We start from the raw sequence: 17,592 nt of genomic DNA, 5'->3' as shown, positions 1-17,592 counted from the left end.
ATAAAGACTAATTAATAAATCTTTTTCGACGCAGCTATCAATTCGATGTTAAAATCATTCTAGAATCCGGGTTTAAATTATTTTATTTTGTTTGATCGCAGTTACAAATACTTTTATTTAATAACTTGACCATTTTACTATGTAGTATACGATAAAGACGATGAAACAAAATATATATCATTTTACGCAGCGCGATTAGCTTTGCCAACTAAGGAATGTTTAGAAAATAGTCAGACTGCTGACTGAAGGGTGCCTTTTTACCGGCAACGAAGCGGCAATTTATAGGGAATTAAAGTACCGAACTTTTAAAATGGTTTCCACGAATCAATAGACTCCTTTATTGCGTTCTAGTTTGTACAATAAAATAATGAAAACGGTTTTTATATTCGACTTTTTGTAAAAATAGAACGATGAAAAAATACCGGTGTGTGACTTATGGCTTAGTTTCGTATTCAAAAGCAAATAACCTATATCACGACTGGCTAATCATTATTTTGTTTCAAATTTGAATTAAAAATAAAGGAAACTGAATGAAAACTAACAATTTGAGAAATTTAATCTCCAATCACAAAAACATAATCCTTCTGATATTGTAAGTACATATTTGAAGTATGAATTTTACCCTTAGAGACTGAGGATTTTAACCTTAGAGATTGAGGACTCGCGCGGTTTAAACCTGGATGATATTTATTGATTGACCGATTGAGGCATAGTACATTTTGCGCAATACATGATATAATACGGCTTAAATGAAACAAGAAATTCGCAAAAACTGTATAATATATATTAGAGGAAGAAAAAAAGAATGTGTGTGTACTTTGTACGCACGTAAGAAGATATTTTTCTATTATATAGGTAATTTAAACGAAGTAAATATACTTAACAGGTTATTTGTATTTTAATTAAAAATTAAACTAACTTTCTTATCTACCACTTTTAAAAATTTTTTATTAAAACAACCAAAAATAAAAAAATATATGAACCGCCCAGGATTCGAACCCGCGTCCCTCCAATCTCGGAGCTAACGCCCTACCAACTACACCAGCGAGTTCCTTCTAACTGACATGTAAGTTTCGGATATAATTACACAACACGGTGACAAATAGTGTAAAAATGTTATGCCTACGACATAATATTTTATTATTTTACTACAGAGAAACACAAATCCAAAAACACAAGAATTATAATAAATAATACATATACTAAAAACACTAATATATTCTTTCAATGACTTATTTGCACGGTTACAGATACATACATACCTATCTTGAAAGATTGGCAATGAACTACGTGCTGTCTGTGTGCGCAGGCGCGCAGATTTATGTACAATTTTACCCTCAATCGAATCGCGCCTAAAGAAGAATATCTTCAAAAAATATGTCCTTAGAAAATTAAGGATATATTTTGTCCTTAGAAGAAGAACACAGACAAATGAAGAAGATGATGACAAAGATATATATGCAGTTATAATTAGAATGATGAAAGAACTTATGGGAAAGCAAGCGAGGAAGGAATAAGCTGAAAACAATAAGGAATTAATGAAAATCAAGTAAGAGAATTAGAACTTGAACAAAGAAGTAAAGCAACTACAGTAAATAATCAAACACATAGAAAAATACAATAAGAAGAAAAACCTAACGATGACGAAAATTTTGGCGGAAGGATACGAAGCCAGCAAGAAAGAAAGAAAACAAATAAACTGAAAATGGATTGAAAAGGGAACGTGGAACATAAGAATGCTACAAGATTATTTGCTAGTAACAAGGATTGCCAAAAATAATAGTACGTTATATTCTCCTCTAAAAAAATTACTAAAAAGAAAATTGATTCTATATTCCACTTAAGTTCAAGTTTCATGTTACACTTTATTTATATTTATGGAATCTCTGGATAGAAATTGAATTTTTCATGAATATGAAAACAATTTTTTCTTTTACAATGAATATGAAAACAATTAAAAATTTTATATAATAAATTGGTTATGTTACATCTTACATACCTATGATATTAGTTCAGAAAACAAGAAGTATCTTACCTGAAAAACAAAAAAAATATATATTAATTTTATTAAAAACATACCTATTAAATTAAAATAAAATTAAGAAAAAAACGAGACAGAAGTGAAGATTTTTGTCGTCTTTGCCGAAAAGTAGTAACCGGAGAAAAGCAACATTCTATAGATTATTATCATAGGAAGTTTTACGCAATTTGATATTTTATTGGGAATACGCCACAATTTTACTTTAAAATAAGTTTAAAATTATTTCCATGTACCTAAGTGATCCCGTAGTAAATCATGAGAAAAATAACCAGGAAAAAACCTAACGATACTATGCCGACATGGTAAATATTTGGTCTTACATTTAGTTTACTATCAATATTAACACCAAAACTCCAATTTTATATGACATGATAAATATTTTACTATTATAGCTACATAATATACTTATATAAATGATATGATGAAAGCTTTTCTGGGAAACCGCAATCAAAATTTCCTTGTGTTTACTTATACTCAGATGTCTATCTAAAGACGGAATAATTCTGAGGCTTACATTCATTAATAATATCTTCCATTCTACCCTTTAGTAAGACTTTCGGAGTAAACGTTTTAAGTCTATTTAGCAAATGTCGTTTATTGATAAACACGCAAAACGGTAGGAAATGAAGGAAATAAGGCACAGCTCGCATCCACCACCTTCGAGCTGCTGAATAATTCATTAGCATAGTACAGAAGAAGCGTTTCTGTATGAAGAGCGAATGGTGGAGAGAAGAGAAGAGGAGTGCCGTGTGTCGCCTTTAGCTATAATCTCGGCAGAATCGTCATTACAAAACCGCCTTATTTGAAGTTGGCGATATATAAAGTCTGGTTCGCATCGCGTGTACCTACTACCTATCCATGATCCGCCCTAATTTTCGCTCAAGGGATCGGGGCCGTTTTGAAAGACACTGGCACTGGGGTAACGTGTCACGGATGCCTTGTACACAAAGGTTTCTGTCTACTTTGTTCTCTATTAGGGGTTTGTTTGTTTGATTATGGTGGCGTCGATGCTTTGCAGAGGGTGAAATTTATGGAGACCTTTACGGAAAGTTGTTTTAGTAAGCTCCAACTTTGGAGACCTTATACTCTTAAGAAACCGACAATGACGACGGAATACTAGTTTCGTTAGAAAATTTTATACAGTGCTCACATTTTTTTAAATTATTTTCTATTTTTTCTTGTAGTAATATTATTAAAAATCAGAGTTACACTCAACATTTTTTTGGAATTCTTTAATTGGGCATTTTCTGTAGAATTTTATGTACAGCTAAAATTTTTGAATGTGAAATTAGTGACACACTTTGGCATTAGACATGGTATGGATACCAGGAGCAAGATATGCTGTGTTCGGCTTAAATGTGCTGACCCAGAGATGCATCGAGATGAATCAGGACGATCACTTATGTTTTGTAGATTTTTATAAGGCATTTGATAAGGTTCGATATAAAAATCTTGTAGATTTATTAAATAGCAAAAATTTTTACACTACACCCGATATAAATATCAAAATATAGAGAGTCCTTCAGGGTTGTGTGCTGTCCCTATCATCCAGCTTCTGTCTCTCTAGCGCCGCTCTCATTAAGTTTTTATTTCTTCTTTTTTAAAGTTCCATCTCACATCGGAGGTTGGATATCATAATGGCTATGGTCACTTGGTTGGCTGCTGCTCTGAATAGTTGTAATGAACTACAGTTAAACCATCCTCTAAGGTTCTTCAGCCAGGAGATGCGTCTTCTTTCTTGGATCCTTCCTTGCATAATAATTCTCAGCAACTTATATTTTTCTCCTCTGTGGTTTTTTGTGACCCAAATATTCCAGTTTTTCTTTAGTCTTCTTAAATCGCCAGTCCATCGTGTAGGTGGTCGATCGATACTTCTCTTGTCTTATCTTGGTCTCCATTCCAATAACCTCTTTGTTCATCCTCCATCTGTCATTCTGGCTATGTGTCCAGCCCATCTCCATTTCAGTATGGCTATCATTTTGATTCATCTTCTTCGTGTACCATGTCCTTTCAGAACGTTGTTACCATCATAGCTATCCTAATTTTATTCACTGCCACCCTAAATAGCATGCTTGTATCAACACCATACCAATCTCGCAAGTTCTTCAACCATGAGGTTCGTCTTCGTCCTGGACTGCGTTTGCCTGCTATTTTTCCTCGCATAATATTTTGTCCCAACCTATATTTGGGACCTCTCATTACATGTCCGAAGTACTCCAGCTTTCTCTGCTTTTTATGATCTCAGCAGTCTTGCTGAGACGTTCTAGTATTGTGGAGTTTCGAATCTTCTCCACCCAGGAAACTTTTAAAATTCTTCTATAGCACCACATTTCGAAAGCCTCAAGGCGATTTAGATCGATTTTATTCACAGTGTAGGACTCAACACCATAAAGTAAGACCGAGACCACGTAGCAGCGAAGTAGACGGATCTTCAATGCCAATTTTAGGTCTCTGTTACACAACATCTTGGACATCCTTCTAAAAGAGGCTTAAGCCTGCTCTATCCCAGATCTAATTTCGTCGTGACTTTCTGCGTTACAATTTAGTTGCTGTCCAAGGTAAACGATTTTATCAACTTGCTCAAGTTTGGCATTATTTACATAATGTAGACGGTTTTATATGCTGCTGATTACTTATTACGAGTGTTTTGATTTTCCGTATGTTCAGATTCAGACCTGCCTCCCTACAACTCTCAACGACACTATCAAGTAGTGTTTGCAGATATTCTTGACTAGAAGCTAAGAGTACTGTATCGTCCGCATATCGCAAATTATTGATGACTTCACCGTTCACAAGTTTTCCTTCTTGTTTTTCAGAAAGAGCTTTTCTGAAAATTCTTTCGGAGTTAACGTTGAAAAGCAGTGGTGACCAGAGGCATCCCTGCCATACTCCTCTTTTAATATTAAGAGCCTGTGATTCCACACCATCTACTAAAACTGATGTTATTTGATTCCAATTTTGCAATTATTCGAACATCTCTGCCGTCCAAGCCTATGTCTTTAGAGCTTCGATCAATATAGAGTGCTTAATACGATCAAATGCCTTTTGGAAGTCAATAAAACAACAGTATATGTCTACAGATACATCTGGACATCTTTGAGCAAGTACGTTCATTTTAAACAATGCCTTTCTCGTTCCAAACCATTTTGATGACGTCAGGTTACCTTGGTTCTTTTCTTGAACTCTTCGTTTTTTATTTTCTCTCGCAGAGTTAATGCTAACATACAAATATGAATCGCTCCATTGTTTTCCGTGTGGCTCTCATTTTGGTAGTAGAGGCTTTTGTTAAAAGTGTTTCTGCTCCGTATATCAACGCACTGATTAAATACCTTTCTCTTCAGGCATGTGAGCACCTCACTTTTAAACGTTTCACTCAGATTTCCATACGCTGCTCACCCAAGACCGATTCTTCTCTTCAGTTTATGGGTCTGATTATCCTTGCCAATCATAATTTCATGCTCCAGGTATTTATATTTATCTACGAGTTCTATTTATTTTTTCCCACCAATACTATTGTTCTGGTTGGGTACCTACCAAACTTGTCATTATTATTGTTTTCGAATTGTTTATATTTAAACTTACATTTCTGTAGCCACAACCAGGTCCTGTACTATCTCTCTTGCAAGCTCTAGATACTCAGCTACTATAATGGCGAAACTTAAGTTGTTTAGATATTCTCCATCTATTTTTATTCCTTTTGTCATCCAATCCAAATTCTTAAAAGCATGTTCTAGCACCTTATAAAAAAGTTTAGGTGACAATGGCGCTCCTTGTCTAACCCCTCGTTCATTTTTTCCTCCACTACCCTTCAATGTCTATAGTGTAGTGATACATGGATAACATTACATGTAAACCAAATAATAGGCTATTGATTATGTACTATAGAAAGCAACTACAACGTTAACGGGGTTTTATTATTTCATATGGTCAATGAATCTCTATATATGAAAAAACCGTGGAGTGCTACTATTTAAAGGGGTGAGTTTTTGAGAAATGGGTGAATTAGTCCCTGGGCACAGGTTACACTAGGGTGAGTTCTATGTACTTTTGGTACAAACACGTCTACATAAAAATTGTTCCTGGTTAAATTTCCTATCTAAATATAACTTTTTAAAGTCAAAGATACTTTTTTACAAAAACATATTCAAAAGAAAAGCACAAAGAAACCCAAAAGAAAGAAATTTTGTTTTTTGTCCCATAACTTTTGTCCACGGGGATATAAGTATTTACATTGCTTCACAAAAAAAACTTACATATTTTGTCTTTAAAATGATGTTTCGTAGAGGTCATTAGGATGTAAAGTTTTCGAAATATGATTTTTCAAAGTTCGCCACTCACAGCAATTTTCCTTGATATTTCGCAAATATATTTCTGTAACTTTCTTCTACGCAACTTTAGACATGCAATGGTACATGTAAGAGGAATAGAAATCAATTACCTTTAAAATGTTTTACTGTATAATGTTGTACGACTTCTTTTAAAGAGGTTATCTTTTTGAAGACTTTATACTTTTAACGAGTTTTTATATTTTTTTCGATTATTTTTTAATTTTCCATTATAACTTTTTTTTCTACATTTAGGTATATATTATATAATAAAAAAGAAAACTTATTCAGTTTACTTTAAAATGGTGTATTATAAAATATTCTAGGATTATTTTTGAATAAGATATGCTTTTTCAAAATGTAATAAGTACTTGCAACGATTTTTGATTATAGGATTATTTTTTAAATTCCTCATTATAACTTTTTTATGTGATTGTGTGTTATGATTGAATATTATTTTTTATAGGTAATACTTTGGATCCACTTGACTCGGCCGGGCAAATTTCAAAATATGGATAAATTCCAATATTTACTGTACCAAAGAATCTACAAAAAAGTGCGGTTGTAGGAAGATAGGAATTAGTTGTTCAATATTCTGCAAAGGGTGCCTGTGCATGAGCACTAATTGTGGGAACTCTAAGATAAGTGAGGTATCAGAGGAAGATATTGAAGCTAATGCTATCGAAGAGATGGACTTTGATTTTGAAAATTTTTTAAATGTAAACGTTTAAATAATTTTAACTAAAGTGATGTTTTCTAAGACTAATGTTTATGTATTTTTTGTAAAAGAAATAATTTTAAATAATACAGGTAAAAAAATATCAAAGAATCACTCGGTTTTCATTACATATTTAAATATAGATGATACACCATTTTAAAGAACAGAAATTAAGCCCTCTTTATTGAGCAATATATAGTATATTCATGTACAAGAAAAAAAAGGTATAATGAGAAATTTCAAAAATAATCGTAAAAAATGTAAAAAATACTATTTTTTTATATTAGGTATTATATAATATATAATATATAACATATAATATATAACATATAATATATAATATATTATATAATAATATTATTTTATTTTTATATTATATTATAAAAATCGTTAAAAGTATAAAACCTTGAAAAACCATAATCTCTTTAAAAAAAGTCGTACAGCGTTATACTGTAGACCATTTTAAAGGTAATTGATTTCTATTCCTATTACGTGTACCATTGAATATACCTAAAGTTACGTAGAAAAAAGTTACAGAACAATATTTGCGAAATAACAAGGAAAATTGCCCAAAATTGCTGTGAGTGGCGAAATTTGAAAAATCATATTTCGAAAACTATAAATCCTAATTACCTCTGCTAAACAATATTTTAAAGAAGAAATATGTAGATTATTTTTCTGTAAAGCAATGTCTATACCTATATCCTCGTGGACAAAAGTTATGGGACAAAAAACAAAATTTCTTTCTTTTGGGTTTCTTTGTGCTTTTTATTTTGAATATGTTTTTGTAAAAAAGTATCTTTGACTTTAAAAAGTTATATTTAGATAGGAAATTTAACCAGGAACTCACCCGAATGTAACCTGTGCCCAGGGACTAATTCACCCATTTCTCAAAAACGCACCCCTTTAAATGGTAGCACTCCGCGGTGTTTTCATATATAGATGTCCATTGACCATATGAAATAATAAAACCCCGTTAACGTTGTAGTTCCTTTTAGCTATCTTATTTTGAATATAATCAATAGCCTATAAGGAATTATGACAATTATCAAAATATCACGTGCATTATTAATTAAACTTGAAACAGTTTTTTTGTCAGGATATAAGGCTAGATCTACGAACGCCAAAGACAAAGGATGTTTCAGTGTTACGTTGTCTCTACTGTTCTTTACGGCTTGGAAGCGTGGACTCTAAAACAAGTGATTCCAAATAAATTGACTGCCTTCGAATTTTAGAGTTACAGAAGAATCCTACGAATATCATGGATTTAAAGAATGTCAAACGTAGAAGTAACTAGGATAGGAAACGAAGCGGAACTAATAGGACTTATCAAAAAACGAAAACTTAAGTACTTAGGATGATATCTAATGAGAGGTCAGTAATACTCATTATTACAACTTATTATGAAAGACAAAATTTGAGGAAAGCGAAATGTGGGAAGACAAAGAATATCTTTGCTTAAAAACTATTGAGGAACTTGTTTGAATACAGTAGTGCAGAACTATTTAAAGTTGCAGTTAACAGATTCCATACAACTATGATGATTTCGTATGACAGAAGATGGAGTTTGAAAAAAAAAGAAATTATTGTTAATAAAAATACATAAGTACATTATGTTTTACTTAATATATTCAATGTTGAATTTTGCTACTTATCACATATTTAATTGCTACTTCTCTTCGTCAATTATGAAACATTTTTAACGATATTACAACAAAAGTGTAAATATACGCACTATCCATCTTTTGTCAAATATGAGTTCATTCGTGGTATATTCCTCAATAGATCAATAGTTTCTCGTATCAAAAGTCATATAATGTTCCTAAAATTAATAGTCAATTCTTAACTGCCAACATGTATCTGTTGTGTACAAACAAACAAGCTAGTGAATATGTTTTACTGTGTACATAGTCAAAATTTATCGAGTGGAACAAATTATGTATAGAGTGTTTTGGCGTGGTTCTGTCTAAGCCAATCACGTCGGTCGTCTATAAAGTAATATCATCAAACAAATCAACTATGAGCATGGCATATCTATCAAAACAGAATAATCGGTTGTGTCCGACAACGGATATTGACCTTCTTCGTGATTTAGCACGCTGCGCTCGGCAAGCGGAAAAGCGGCCTTTCCATTTAGTTTCCATTTGTGACCATCATCATTTTCGATTTGGAATAATAATTAATGTTTGCCAATGATAGGCTAACAATGTAATCTAAGATTGGATCGCTGCATCTGTAATTTTCATCATAGGATTTCTGGGAGAATTCACCTCCACGTTGTGATTTTGGAGTGCGGTGGTTTTGTGGCATTCAGTTTAATCGAAGTATGAAACCCAAGTTTGAAACTATCGGAAGGCTATTATGGACTTATCGGCTACGGTATAATGGAGGTATTTGTGGGTTAGGAATTGCACGAGTTATATGAATTTCCACAAACATCGATGGATTTTCCATTAGTAACTTGATCTATTATTATCCGATAGGTAAACTCATTTGAAAAGCGTTAGCGAACATTCTCCACAAACAAAATATCCATTTTTAGATCAAACTTAGGTACAGTCTAGTACGGACGGACAATCCCTACACAAATTATGTATCAAAATTTCTGCGTTTATTCATATTATGTAGTACTGAATTTCCAAGTGGGCTTTCTATATAATTTGTACAATTATATTGTAGCAAATGACACATATTTGTTATTTATATTTAAATAATTATTTTTTTCCAATCCCTATTTTTATTCAGTTGTTAACTTTCTTTTTTGTTTTACTATTTTTCTTCTAAAAATAGTTGGCACTCAGTTAAGCTTTATCAGCTAAATATTTTGTCCGTCTCTTTTCCCCATTCAAACGCAACAATTAATACACAACGCAGATCAGTATCATATACAGGGTGTCCAGAAACTCTTCCGACAAATGAAGACCGGAGATTCCTCAGATAATTTTAAGACAAGTTAACCCAATTCACCTAATTCGAGCTAAGGAATGCTTCCTAAGGGAGCTAGAGCTCTTTGAATATGTTGTCTTGTAATTAGTTTTATTAATACCTCCAGAACGCTTCTACTTAGGAAATCTAAAACTGGTTAGCCTATTTATCTTCTAGAGATAAATCCATTTCATTAATTGCGAATTTCTATAACCAGTCATAGGCGTCCGTTTTGGGCACGGCAACAGTTATCTTTATACCGCATTTATAACTTTTTTGTCTTTACCTTTTAACCATTTTTGACACTGGATTAATAAATTGTGAGGTGTTCTAGTACTAAAAGTTACTCTTGATTTAAATCGGTAGGATGCACCGTTTTCTAGAAAAATCAATTGAATTTTTTTTTTAATTTGAAAAAAATTTTCAGTAGTAATTGCACAAGAGCTCTAAAATTATCGAATTTTTCCCGAGTGACACTTTGACTGTTTTAATTTCACGACCCGAAGGGGACTGAAATTATGTTAAAGTGCCACGTGGGCGAAAATTCGATAATAATTTTAGAGATCGAGTGCAATTTGTTGCGATTATTTCATGAATAAAACTGTTCAAAACCAAAATTGTATTGTAATTTATTTACGTAAGTACAAATTAATACAATTAAACACACAGTTGTTATAAATATTTGACGGTTGAAAGTCATAACTCTTATAATTTTTAAAAGATTAATTGTCATTAATGTCACTGAATGTATTTTTTCGTAGCAACGAAGGGCATCTGACGTAATATACTTGACGACGGGATATTATCAAAAATTATCAGTAGTAATTGCACAAGAGCTCTGAAATTATTAAATTTTTCCCGAGTGACACCTTGACAGTTTTAATTTCACGAGCCGAAGGCGAGTGAAATTATGTAAAATGTCACGAGAGCAAAAATTCTATATTAATTTCAGAGATCGTGTGCAATTTGTTGCGATTATTTCATGAATAAAACTGTTCAAAACCAAAATTTAATTGTAATTTATTTATGTAAGTACAAAGTACCATTAAGCACACAGTTTTTATAAATATAATATGACGATTGAAAGTCGTCATTTTTATAATTTTTAAAACATTAATTGTCATTAATGTCACTGAATGTATTTTTTCGTAGCAACGAAGGGCATCTGACGTAATATGCTTAACGACGGGACATTGTCGAAAATTATCACCTTAATTTGCATTTCTGTAGCTTTCTATAGGTCAGAATCTCCTATGAATGAAATAATCAGTAGTAATTGCACAAGAGCTCTAAAATTATCGAATTTTTCCCCAATTGACACTTTGATAATTTTAATTTCACGAACCGAATGGGAGTGTTAAAGTGGCACGAGGGAAACAATTTGATGATAATTTTAGAGATCGAGTGCAATTTGCTGCGATTATTTCATGAATAAAACTGTTCAAAACCAAAATTTAATTGTAATTTATTTATGTAAGTACAAATTAGTACAGTTAAACACACAGTTGTTATAAATATTTGACGGTTGAAAATCATCACTTTATTTGAATGTATTTTTTCGTAGCAACGAAGGGCATCTGACGCAATATACTGGACGACGGGATATTATCAAATATTATCACTTTAATTTTTATTTCTGTAGCTTTCTATTGGTCAGAATCTCCTATGAATGAAATAATCAAAATAATTAAAGATTTTAAGTCGGTGTTTTTACCGACTTAAAGCAAAAGTAACTTTTAGTACTAGAATACCTCATAATTTAATAATCTAGTATCAAAAATGTTTTAAAAGGTCTTAAAGACAAAACAGTTATGCGATAAAATAAATGTTGACCTTCCCAAAACGGACACCTATGACCGGTACTAGAAATTGACATTTAATGAAATCAAGTCATATCTGAAAGATAAATAAACGTACCTACCAATTTTCGTTTTCTTATATAAGTAATAGTTTTTATTTCGATTTTTTTTTTTAATTCAAGAAATGAAAATTTTTTTAAATCGATTTTTCTAGAAAACGGTGTATCCTACCGACTGTACCGACTTCAATCAAGAGTACCTTTTATTACTAGAGTACCTCACAATTTAATAATCCAATATCAAAAATGCTTAAACGTTAAAGACAAAAAAGTTATGCGATAAAATAACCGCTGCCCTACCCAAAACGAACGCCTATGACCAGTACTAGAAATTCGAAGTTGATGGAATCGATTTATCTCTTGAAGACAAATGGGCATACCAGTTTTCGTTTTTCTAAATAGAAGCTTTCTGGAAGTATTTTAAAAAACTAATTAAAACGCCATGTTTAAAGAGCTCTAGCTCCCTTCTAGGAAGCATTTTCGGACTAAGTGAATTGGGTTAAATTGTACTAAAATTATCTAAGGAATCTACGGTTTTCGTTTGTCAAGAGAGTTTGTAGATACCCTGTATAATTTCTATGGTTCTCTGTCATACTCCAAGCGACAAAATATATTTGTCAGTTGGCAATTCTTGATTTCCGTTTTGTCATGCCAGTCTCAGCTTAAATGGTAGGGAATCTAATCTTCTTCTTTCTTCTTCTTTTGCCCTTTAATTCGTCCAATTTTGAACATAGGCTTCCCCCAGTTTCCTCCATTCTAATCTTATAAAATCCTAATGCGACACGTTGTGCAGTCTGTCCGGGATTTATCGATATATCCCTGCCAGTGAGAATTTGCTTGTTTTTTGAAGTTCTACTTCTTTAGGCGCGATTGAGAGTAAATTTCATAATAGTGCGCGCATGCGCACGCAGACAGTATGACGTTTAGTTGCTAAATCTTTCTACTTATGTATAAATATATCAGTGCAAGAAAAGGTGTGAAAAGGATATATTAGTGTTTTTAGTAAATGTATTATTTATTATAATTTTTGTGTCTTTGGATTTGTCTTCCTCAGGAGTAAAATGAGTATTATTAAAACATTTTATTGTATATTTATTATACTTGTTTGTTTGTTACCGTGAATTGTCATTAGGTACGTCCGAACCGATACAGACACAGTCCTCGTAGCGTATTTGGTATAGCATTCGGCCAGAGATCGAGAGGTCTTTAGTTCGAGTCCGGAGCAATCCTATACTTTTTTTTTATTTTTTTGAAAGCGGTAAGCACAAAATTAGTTTGGTTTTTAAAAAATTAAAACAAACTGTTTAAAGTATATTTATTTTTAAGAAATCCTATAATAGAAGTATAACTTCTTACGTGCGTACAAAGTACACACATTCTTTTTATTTAATCATTAACTTGTTATATTTTAATATTTTTAGGGCCGGTTGTTCGAACGCTAATCAACAATGATCACTATCAAATATTTAATTACTGTCACCAACTGTCAATGTCAACTTTGATTGGGTGGCTGAAAACATAATTGATTATAGTTATGAGATCAGTTAATCAATTAACATAACAATTATTAACATAATTGATTAACTAATTTCATAATTCTAATCCATAATTATGTTTTCAGCAACTGAAACAAAGTTGACATTGACAGTTGGTGATAGTAATTAAATATTTGATAATGATCATTTTTGATTAGCGTTCGAACAACCGACCCTTAATCTAATGAATGATTAAAGACCCAATCAAATTAAAATTAAATAAGTAACCACTGTATAATATGTTCTACATTTAAGTACTTCATATTTAACACTAGCTGACCCGGCAGCGAATTTACAAAAGCTATACTAATTCAGTCATGGGGGCGACTGAATTCGAGTAGGTTTTGCATGCAGAATATTAGTTACATATTCTATTCTATTTCGGTCCAGAAATTAACTGTATTGGTGTAGGATTTGTAAGCGAAATTATTATTGAGTAAATGTCTATAATGTTTCAGTCATGTAAGTAAAACTAATCAAGTATTTACTTAAGTGGATTTATCATACTATCATAAAATTTAGATATGTTTTGAACATTAAAATGAATAATGTATATTTGGATATGATTAAAAATTAAAAACAAATGAATAACTACTAATATACGAGTATGTACAATACGTCCCTGTAAGGTGGAACCATATGGAAAACTTTTTTTCCACCTACCTCTACCGAAAGTACACTTTTCCGGATCTGATTTTAGGGAGCAAAGTTGTACTTTTCCTCCCTAGGGAGGAAAATATTTTTCCTCCCTAGGGGAGGTAAGTGTCTATACATTTTAACGTTTATTTAAAAACACTCTCTTTTGCAGAATGGGAAAAAACAGTAAATTGTTATTCTGATTTAACAATGTTTACATTAATAATTTGACTTATATTTGACAGTTGACAGTTATATTGTACCTACTTGTTAATTTTAGTTCTAATAAATTTTGTTGGTTAGTTACATAAATAAATTAAGTAAAAATGATAAAATGACTTTTTATTTGAGGAAGGTGGAAAAACCATATGTATAACATGGGAGTAAAGTGCCTTTTCCTCCCTTGAATGATTACTGCCCTCCGCTACGAGTCGGGCAGTAAACTTCATTCTCGGGAGGAAAAGTAGCACTTTCCTCCCTTGTTATACAAATAGCTATTATTATTGATTTTACGAAAAAAAAAGGTATTCTTCATATAAAGTTCTGCATGGTCTAAAACCTAAGATGCAATCATCTGATATCAAGTTTCATCAATAGTATAGGAGGGAAGTCGAAAAATATGAATTGTTTTGTTTGGACTTAAAAATAATGTTCTAATATGCAATTACATTCTTCTAATTGAAAAGAAATTTTTTCTCAAAGTATCTCAAATTAATTTTGTCGATATTATTAGTTTTACGAAAAAAAATTTATTCTTTATAAAAAGTTTTGCACGTTCTACAAAATAAGATTCAATCATAATATTATCAATGTAATCAATAATATTACATTTTATCAATTTTATACGGGGTATGTCAAAAAATAATATGAATTTCGCTCAAGAGTAAAGTACCTTTATTTTGCACAATATTGAAGAATTTTCTTATAAAAAGTTGTTCAGAATTAAAAACATTTATGAGTATACAATTACATCTTTTTAATTGAAATATTGTGAACTATAAAGGTACTTTACTCTTGCACAAAATTCATATTTATTGACAAACCTCGTATAAAATTGAAAAACTTTGATAAAATATGGTTGTATCTTAGTTTCTAGACCATGCAAAAATGTTTATAAAGAATAACTTTTTTTTCGCAAAACTAATAATATCGACAACATTAATTTGAGATAATTTGAGAACAAATTTCATTTTTTTTAATTAGAAGAATGTAATTGCATATTAGAACATTATTTTTAAGTCCAAATAAATTTTCGTAATAACAATTTTCAATCTTGTGAAATATATTAAGAAATTTACTCTTGAGAGAAATTCTTATTATTTGACATCCCTCATATAATATTGGTAAAACTTGATATCAGATGACTGCATCTTAGGTTTTAGACCATGCAGAACTTTTATGAAGAATAACTTTTTTTCGTAAAATCGATAATAAAAAAGTTTTCCATGTGGTTCCAACTTACAGGGACATACTGTATATACTCGCACATTAGTAGTTATTCATTTGTTTTTAATTTTTAATCGTATCCAAATATATATTATTCATTTTAATTTTCAAAATATACCTAAATTTTATGATATAATAAAAAATCCACTTAATACTTGATTAGTTTTACTTACATGAGTGAAACAGTATAGACATTTACTCAATAATAATCAAAAATTTCGCTTACAAATCCTACACCAATACAGTTAATTTCTGGAACGAAATAGAATAGAATATGTAACGAATATTCTGCATACAAAACCTACTCGAATTCAGTCGCCCCCATGACTGAATTAGTATAGCTTTTGTAAATTCGCGACCCGGCAACGCTTCGCTAAGGCTTGGTTATTATACGATTAATCTTATGTTCAATTTATTTAACACAATTAAGTAAATATCATGCCTTTGGCAGTTTGTTTGATCTAAATATGGTAAGTTAGTAAAAATTAATAATATAATCTAAACATAATAGTCCTCGTATCTATAAAATACTCACATGTGTCTCAAGAATTATAACACATAGATGAAATTGTCATATTAAATTCTTTTGCTCTTTTGTTAAAACTGTGGACTTAGTCCGTTCTTTAACGGTAAAATATTGCAAAACCTCTAAATTTTAAAGAACCGCTTGGATTGACATGAAATTTGGCATACACATAGCTAATAAGTCAAAGAAAAAAAGTGATATTGTGCCGATATGTGCTTTTGCCCTGGGGGTGGTTTCCCCCCCCCCTTTTGAGGGTGAAAAAATATTCGTCCAAAGAAAGTCAGGAAATGGATAAACTGGCTAATTTTAAGTAACTTTTGTTCTATAGAGGTTTTTCACTAAATCAATACTTTTCGAGCTATTTGGCAGTGAATATGTTCATTTTTTCAACAAAATAACCACGCTTTTAGACGGTTTTTCGCAAATAACTCAAATAGTAAGAACTTTGTCGAAAAAACATTCTTAGCAAAAATATAGCCTGTAAAAAATTAAAAAAAATGGTGTATATATCACGTCTCTACACCTAGTAAAAGCAGAGTTATAGCTAATGAAAAATAGATTCATATTCGTCAAATTCCAAATGGAATACTTTAACGTGAAATAACCAGAAATGAAGCACATTTCGGGGAAAACTCATTACAACTTTTTTAAAGTGTTAAAAAGAAGCTTCATTTTTGTTTTATAAAAAAAATTTCTAGCCCCAAAATTAAACAAGTTACGCTCAAAATAAATTTAGTCCCTTTTGGTTTTGGTAAAAAAATCGAGAAAATCACCCCCTAATTAGTATCTTAAATGAACTTAATCGTTACGACGTCATAAATTTCTTGACTCGTGTATATATTGTTTATATGATCTGTAAGTTTCATCGGTTCAAACTCCTTATTATTGAAAGGGCTGTAGTTAAAATGGGTTGAACGAGTCACTGATCACGAATGTATGCAAATTTAGAAACACAAATCTTAATCAATTTTTGTCTAACAGAAAAACAAAAAAAAAAGAATGTGTGTGTACTTTGTACGCACGTAACAAGTTATACTTCTATTATATGATTATATGATTATAAACGAAATTAATATACTTTTTATTTATATTTTATTTAAATATTAAATTAATTTATACTTACTACTTCTCAAACATTTTTATTAAAACAGTGCCAAAAATTAAAATAATAAAAAAATAAAACACACACAAACACACTAAAAATGCCACAAATGATTTCTGAACATTAATTGTCGGAAAATTTTTTAACTAAATACGTATTTTCTGAAAATAAAATTATATAATAAATATACTTACAATCATAAAATGTATAAAAAAAAATAAAAAAATAAAAGTTTCTATTGGGATTCGAACCAACTTACCACGCGGCTGGTATTTGCGTTGTATTGGGATTCTCTCGCATTAAAACTGCGCCACAGAGACAGCTTGTCATTATGTGCGAAGATCGTCTAACTAAACAGATTAACCTTTTGACATTTTTAACTTATGTAAATTAAATTATTTTGATTTTGAATTTAGGTCTGGATCCCGCGTATGAAAAGAAAGTTGATTAATAGCAAGCTGAAAATTTGTTAATAGATTA

Source organism: Diabrotica virgifera, chromosome 1, assembly GCF_917563875.1.
Source record: "Diabrotica virgifera virgifera chromosome 1, PGI_DIABVI_V3a".
NCBI lineage: Eukaryota > Metazoa > Arthropoda > Insecta > Coleoptera > Chrysomelidae > Diabrotica > Diabrotica virgifera.
This window is presented reverse-complemented; position numbering follows the sequence as displayed.